General features: G+C 41.2%; 1 pseudogene; it reads left to right on the forward strand.

Moving 5' to 3' along the window:
* Positions 1-460: 460 nt before the first annotated feature.
* Positions 461-988, forward strand: LOC123800417 (calmodulin pseudogene; annotated as a pseudogene).
* Positions 989-8,276: the final 7,288 nt, after the last annotated feature.

Below are 8,276 nucleotides of genomic sequence, written 5' to 3' on the forward strand. Positions count from 1 at the left end.
AGCAAGAGAGGGAACACAAGCAGGGGGAGTGGGAGAGGAAGAAGCAGGCTCCCAGCAGAGCAGGGAGTCAGACGCCTGGCTCAATGCAGGACTCGATGCTGGGCTAGGTCCCTGGACCCTGGGATCAGGCCCCGAGCAGAAGGCAGACGCTTAACGACTGAGCCACCCAGGCGTCCCAAAAAGGCAAGTGTTTTAAAGCAAAATGATGGGAGGGCAGTGGGTGCTGGGAGCCTTGGGGGGCGGGCGGGAGGGCCGCCTGGTCCTCGCAGCAGCCGGGTGGGGGTGGTGGCACAGCCCAGTCCTTAGCAGCAGCGATGCACCGCCTCCCCTCACCCCTCCCGGGACGCCCCTGCATTGGTGCAGCCACCCTCGTTCCCTCTGCTCTTCCTCCCTTCGCTGGTATCACGGATGATCAGCTGACCGAAGGACAGACTGCTGAGTTCAAGGAGGCATTCTCCCTATTAAAGATGGTGATGAACATCACACCAAAGGAACTTGGAACTGTTGTGAGGTCACTGGGTCAGAGCCCAAGAGAAGACAAATTGCCGGATATGATCAATGAGGGGATGCTGACGGTCATGGCACCATTGACTTCCCAGAATTTTTGACTCCGACGGCTAGAAAAATGAAAGAGACAGTGAAGAAGAAATTCGCGAGGCGTTCAGAGTCTTTGACAAGGACGGCAATGGTTACCTCAGTGCAGCAGGGCTACGGCATGTCATGACAACTTAGGAAAAACTGACGGATGAAGAAGGAGATGGAATGATCAGAGAACCAGATACTGGTGGAGATGGACAAGTCAGCTATGAAGAATTCATACAGATGACTGCCAAATGAAGACCTACTTTCAACTCCTTTTCCCCCTCTAGAAGAATGGAACTGAATCTTGTACTCACCTCTTGGAAAAAAAAAAAAGCTATTTACTCATTCTGTTTCTATATCGCAAAACTGAATGTTAAAAGTGCTTTCTGTCCACACACACAAAATCTGCATGTATTGGTGGGTGGTCCTGTGCCCTGAAGATCAAGCTACAGGTCAGTTTTACAATATAAATACTTGTACTACCTTAATGATAAGGAAGCCCTTAGCAGACTCCTTGCAGTTCCCTTTGCTCATGATTAATACATTTGGGCGGGCCAGTTTTTCATGCATGCAGCTTGACAATTGAGCACAGTCAGTCATTTGTATTAAAAATGAAAAATGAAGAAACAAATTTAAAACGCATTCAAATGGGTTCTAGTTCAATTCGTGAGTATAAACTGTCATAGCTGGTTTACTGAAAGCAAACATTTAAAATCGGTTTATCTCAGGATGCTGTGCAGAAGCATGGGTGAAGGATAAACTGTCTAGACATAGCCCCACCTAGCAGGACGTCCCTCTCGTACTTCCGTATGTCCCCACCCCTGGTGACGACGACACTCATCCTGGTGGCATGCTGCGTGTGTTGGTTTAGCTTTGTCTGTGTCGTACTAGAGCAAAATGGGTGTCAGGCTGTCACTGTGCACACAAATTTTTAAAAAGAAACCTTTACCAAGGGAACATCTTTGGACTCTGTTTTTAAAACCTTCTGAACCGTGACTTGGAGCCGGCAGAGCAGGCTGTGGCCGTGGACTACAGCACAAGCATCAACATTGCTGCTCAAGAAATTACAATGCACATCCATTTCAAGTTGTAAATGCAGGTCTCTTTTTTTTTTTTCCGACAAAAAGGCCGTTCACTTAAAAAAAACAAAAATAATACCACAAAATGATGGGAAATATGCCAAAAGGATAACAGCCAAACTTAAAGGGGCTCTTCTGGCCAAATAGGGGACAGTTTGGACAAACAAAATAGCCAATGATATTAATATACCTCACAGAATATAGTAAGAATCCATGAATCCATACTGATATAAATAAATAATTGAGTAAGAAGGGAAGAAGAGATAGCTATTCCTTACAATGGAATTCCAACTAATATATGTATGAATAATGATGGAAAAAGAATGCCACCATTTTAAAATACTATAGTAATCATTGTTTTAGGCCAAAATTACCAATGAACGATAAAATTAGTGGCTAAGTTATTACGAGAAACCGGCTATTTACATAGTTGCAAAGTCGCTCCCCTGGAAAATACTAATTAAAGAGGAAAAATATTTGTCTCACAGTGGGGAAATCTAGCAGATACTACCTTAACCAAATGACCATGGTTAAGATCACCAGTGATGTGACAAATCATGTGTCTCTTGGTATGACACACTGAGAAGGACACGCCGTAACTTCCATAGTATTTTTACCAAACATGCACAACCCAAATTTATTCATGATGAAACATCAGACAGACCCAGATGAGGAACATTCTGCAAGAATAACTGGCAAGTACTTTTTTTAAGTGTTAAGGTTATGAAAGACAAAGACTATGAACTGTTCTAGTTTAAAGGGATGAATCAAGCAAAGTGGCTAGGATGAAAAATGGGAGAAGGTGCTTACCCCTGAAATCATGCGAGTATGGGGTTGGCCCCAAAAGAGACCAAGGAGACGTGACAACTAAATGCAACATATCATCCTGGTTTAGATCCTGGACATGAATGGGGACACTGGGGAAATTCGAATAAGGTCTGTAGATGATGTAATAAAATTGTATCAATGTTAATTTTCTGATTTTGATCAATGTGCTGTGGTTATGTAAGATATACAGGAATTTTTTTTGTACTGTTTTTACAACATCATTAAGTTTAAAATTAATTTAAAACAGAAAACATGAAGTTTTTAATTAAAAAATATTGAAGACAAAGAATAAGTAAGGGTATAGGCTGCTGGTGAAGAGCCTAGCATAAGGTCATATATGGGAGCGCTTGATAAGTCAGGAAATGATAATGCACTGTGAGAGCATGGGCTTTGGAACTATCCATATGTGGCCTCAGTTCTGACCTTGTTCCTTATTGTGTGATGCCCTAATCTTCCTAAGCCTCAGTTTACTCATATGTAAAGTAGCTTGTCAAAATAATACCCTTTTTATATGATTGATTATGATTATTTATATTCCCATCTCCATTGTGATGATCTATATTCAGTAAACAATATTTGTAGAGAACTCAGTACAAACTCAACTTACAGAATTCTCCATAGTTGTTATTGAGGCTATTATGATAAGTCCCATCAACAACGAGGCTATTCCTTGTGAACAACTATACACTGTGCACTAATGAGCCCCTTTAAGACAAGATATGTATCCCATAGACCATGTTTCTAGAGTTTTAATGTATCTCACTGTAAGTAAATCCAATACATGACATTTTAAACAGATATATAATAAGTGGGTTTTTCTTTTTATTAAAACAGGATTCGTGGGCTTTCGGGGGGAGCAAATAGCATTTGGCTTACTTTTAATTTTGCAGAAACGGGTCTATGACATAAAGCAATTACTTGTGCATTGCCTTAAGCAGACTGAGAAGGGGCCACGGCTGGATGGCCTAGGGGTGGGGAGAATCTGGCTCACTAACAAGCCTTAAAGAAGGTTGACTCTCAAAGGGGTAAAGAGAAGCCAAACTCCCTGGTTTGTCTTTTCTAAGCAGATTCTGAACTACTTAAATGTGATGACATAGATCAAATATTTGAGGTTAAGGATTGCTTGTAGGTTCATGCTTTCTCCTTGAGTCCATTTTTGAGATAACTCCAGCATAAATACTGGAGAAACACAGAAGAAGTTTGAAAATGGCTAAACATATTCTATTCAGTGCTATTTCAGTGCTAAGTCAAACACTAAAATGTCTGGTGTTTCTAGTAATACATTTATTTTACGAAATGATATAAGATCAAGAGACTTCTGTGGCAACTGCTCCATATGTAAATAAAGGGTGCAAATCATCAAAACATATGCCAATCTGCTGTCTTCCAAATATTTCCAATAATCCTTTAAGTCTAGGAACAAAAGTTAAATTCCTGAATAAATTATCTTATCTTTAAAATCTGCTCCAAAGGTTTGGAAACCCCAGCTTTTGAATATTAACCAAAAAGAGTTTCCATCCAGTCATCTGGAAACTTTGCTCGAATTCATGCTAACTTTAACCAAGCGGAGGTGTTGTTTTGTAATTGTTCACTGACCCCTTGTTGATTCCTAAGCTCTGTGGCCTGAGCGCATTGGATATGCTAAAGCATCTTCATCTCTGAGTCTCATCCAACATTGCTCCCCTTCAGTGAGTTCTACTTCATGTTGCTAAGACTTAGTATATTTAGAACAAGTGTCATCTAAACCATTATGCTGGTGTCTTCATCCCCATCTAGTCCCCATCCTGTTCTTCAGCCTTTGGACAAGCAGTGACTCTCTCCTTCTTCAAGACTCTCCCCTTCACCTGGGTACTCTCGATCTCAAACCCAGAAGCTTCTTCTAATGTACCATTTACTTTTTTGGTTTTCTTTCAAAAGTACGTAGGCCTCCCCTATGCTTTCACTGAATGTTTTCTGTACAGTTAGCTCTGTACTTATTGTTTCTCTGCTTGAATCATTGGTTTATTGTTTAAACCTGTTATCTATCCTCACTATTTCTATACAGAAATAAATCCAAGGACCTTTTATTAACATCTGTCTTCTCTGTCTCTACCACTTCGGACTTTGGTGAACACATCAGGCTCATTTCTAACCCTAAACCTTTGCTCCTCTTGTGACCCCAGCTGAAATCTTCCCTCTTCTCCATTTATCTCACTCCTACCCATCCTTCAAGGTCCAGCTTGAGCCCTTTGGCGTCTTTGAAGTCTCACCAAAATCTCCCTCCTCTGAATTCTTGTAATACTGGCAATAGGACCCACTGCATCTCAGAGGTGCACCTGAATTGTGCTCAGAGAGCTACATGGCCTGTACCTCATGAAGTCTTGCCTAGCTGCTCTTTCTTGGCCAAATTGTGAGCATGTATGCTTCGTCATACCACCAGACTCTCTCCCAGGAATGTGAATCTTGTATGGAGTGACAGAAGGAGAAAATGGTTGGAGCTAAACCAGCCATGCTGCAGAGACCTGGGGAGCCTATGTCCTAGTCCACCCCCTAGATCTTGGGAGGTACAGGATCTGGCTGGACTTGGCTCTTCACATGTCCCTCATTTCTGCGCACCACACATTTTTCCCCCTTAAGTTGGCCAGAGTAAATATTCCTCCCTACATCCAAATAAACTTAACTAGGACTCTCTTATTGCCTTTTGTTACTGTTTAATTTGAGGAGGAAGGAATTAATTAAGTCATGTGAACCAATGAGATGGAAAATTTCTTAAGGGCAGAAACTCTGTCTTATGGCTCTATATTCCTTGCAAAATTTTTAAAATTCAACTGCATGACAACAATATATGAAAATCCTCATCTATAAACAAAGAGACAAGAACAGCCATCTAAGATCGTCTTTATGATTCCAGGTTGCAGCTGAGGATCATTCCTTCCTTCCACAAACACATTCCGAGTACGGCTGTTGATCATGCATTAGGCGAGGCACAGGACTTCTGCGCAGGGGGAGAAAAACAAAAGACGGCAGCTTCCGTTGCTCCTGTATCTGGAGTTCCACTTTCCAGTTCGACTTGTGTCTTATACAAGGATGGTACCTAGTGTTAATCTGTACTCTTACTTCTGAAGCATTTTCAAATATAACACATGAGTTGTTATTCCAGTTGGATACACGGGCAAGCTGCTGTTCGGTCATGTGACCATGATCAAAGCCAGAGCTACAATGAGAAGACCGGTCCCTTGACTTACAGTGATGTTCCTTCCCTCCCTGCCACAATGAGAAACATTTCCTTCAGGACACAATTAAATACCGATGTTATATTTTATTTAATTCCCACATTACATTCAACTCATAGGTTATTCTTTTGTTGTACAGGATAAAGGCAGTTTCTGAGTTTTTGCTAGAGGACAACTACAGAAGTACTAGCTCTTCTGGGACATTTGGTTAGCAAATATTTATGTAGTAGACACTAGTGTAATGCATTGAGCTCTCCTGTGTTAATAACGCTGGTCAAGGGGCGCCTGGGTGGCTCAGTAGGTTAAGCGTCTGCCTTCGATTCAGGTCCTGATTCCAGATCCCGCACTGGGCTCCCTGCTCAGCAGGAAGTCTGCTTCTCCCTCCCCCTCTGCCCCTCCCCACCCCACTCGTGCTATCTCTCTCTTGTGCTCTCTCATACAAAAAATAATAATAGTGACTCCAGTCAAGACACACACATACTCAAGTTCCCCAAACTTTTATGTTCACAAAGAATCTGAACTGAATTTCTTTCTCAATCATTTCTACCTTGATTGAAACCGATCAGCCTTGGTTTTTCCCTCATTTCAGAGCCAATGTCCCTTCATCTTCACAGTATCATCTCTCTAAATTCCCCCCTTTCTTTGTTATAGTGCCCCTTCCAAATTCTGAATTTCTAAGGAGATCCCAAACACCTTTCTGACCCGTGGGGCACTCACAAAGACCCTGATGACCCTCAGTGTCCTCAGAAGTCCATAAAAAATTTCCTTTCAATTGTTTGAAAGCAGAAGGTTGTGTCTGTTATATTGTCAGTGCTCCAGGACAGAACCAGGGGGCCAAGAGCCAAAGGGTACACCATGGATTTTCTTCCTTAGGAATGCATTTTTGGCAAGCACCATGTATGAATGTGCCCTTCTGATGTTTTGCTTCCAGGGTCAACAGAAGTATAAAACACTTTTCAACTTTCTTCAAAACCCAGTGCCATGACATGGGCTTAATAAAAGAAATAACAATAGTAGCAGCAAGTTACAAGGCAAAACTAGGCTAAGACACATCTGTTGAAAGGGAAGTTGATACAAAGACTAGATTTTCTATCAGCTCAGAGGCCACATTTGCCAATTGCTAAAATGTACAACTTTCTGGACAGTCTTAAAGATGTTACTGTCAACTGGCATTTTTGAAAAAGGAATCTGTATGGAGTATCATCATGTATATTACTGCTAATACAGGCAGATTGGGGTACCCCTAGGATGGTTTGCAGAGGAGAGGAGGAAGAGCATTAAGAGATTTTATACTCAGTACATTTCTAAACTCTGGCAAGTGAGAGAGATCTGAAAGACTACAAAATGTAAAATGAGGTCAAGCACTGATTTAAAAGTCTGTGTATTTCTTTGATCATAATACCTAGCACTTATTCAGAGAATCTGCGAATGTTAATTACTCCTCACAGCATTCTCATTCTACAATACCGACAGCTGCATTTTGTCTTCATTGGTGAAGATGCCTAAAAAGGGAGCGAAAAGACTGTTCATATCTGGAAAAGAAATGGAGGCAGAACTAGTTTCTAAATCTTGCATTTATAGTACATTATTAAGAGTTCCAGCTTTGAGAAAAGATAAAACCAGGTTCAAGCTCAAGCTCTGCCACTTAATATCTATGTGACCCTAGCAAGCCACTTACTTCTATGTCTCAAGTTCTTCGCCTGTAAAAAAAAAAAAAAAAAAAAGAATATGTGACTGATTGCAAAAATGGGCCCAATTGTTCAGCATTGCCTATACGCATGCCTTTTGCCGTGCTGTTTCCCAATGCTCTCCCAAGGGATGGAGTGCACAATTCCCCATCCTTACATTTAGCTACATGACTTGCTTTGGCCAATGAGGTATTAACAGACACACAGCAAGCAGAAGGTTGAAATGGACTTACGCAACCAGGCTTCTTCAGAGCTTGCAATCAGGGCTTGTAGCTCTTTAATCACCAGCAGAACATGCCCAGCCCAGCCTGTTGGAGGATAAGAGACAAATAAATAGAGGAGCTGCATTGCCCGAATGCAGCTGAACCAGGGCCAGACTAGATCAGTCTTCAGCTAGCCAAACCCTATGTGTTGTAAGCCAGTCAGCCAAGATTGGCAGATCTGTTTAGCCAATCACTCTAGATGTATAAACAATAAATAGTTATTTTTGTATGCCACTGAGGTTTTGTGGGTTCTTGTTATGCAGCATTGCTGTGATAGTAGGTAAGTGATACATGATGGTAAAACCTATCACATACATTTTAATGTGAGAAAATACATGTAAATCACTTAGCACAATACCTAATGGCAATAATAACAATAATAGTGAAAATGTGTGCTGTTGTTTTGAAGAAACAATTACAGAATATGCAAGGTATTGGCAGTTCATCCAGGCATCCTTAAAAGGACCTGTCTCACTGGAATTTTTTTAGAGAATCATGCAATTTTATTTCCAGCTTTTGCAAAGAACCAAGCTGATGATCCAATTGTATTTTTTAAATTTTATAAGTACCCTGGGATCTGTTCTCACAAGTAAAACAGTTCTTTTCCTTCTAGAAGATCTGCTT

This window comes from Ursus americanus, chromosome 11, assembly GCF_024610735.1.
Source record: "Ursus americanus isolate L20-20 chromosome 11, mUrsAme1.1.p, whole genome shotgun sequence".
Taxonomy (NCBI): Eukaryota; Metazoa; Chordata; class Mammalia; order Carnivora; family Ursidae; genus Ursus; species Ursus americanus.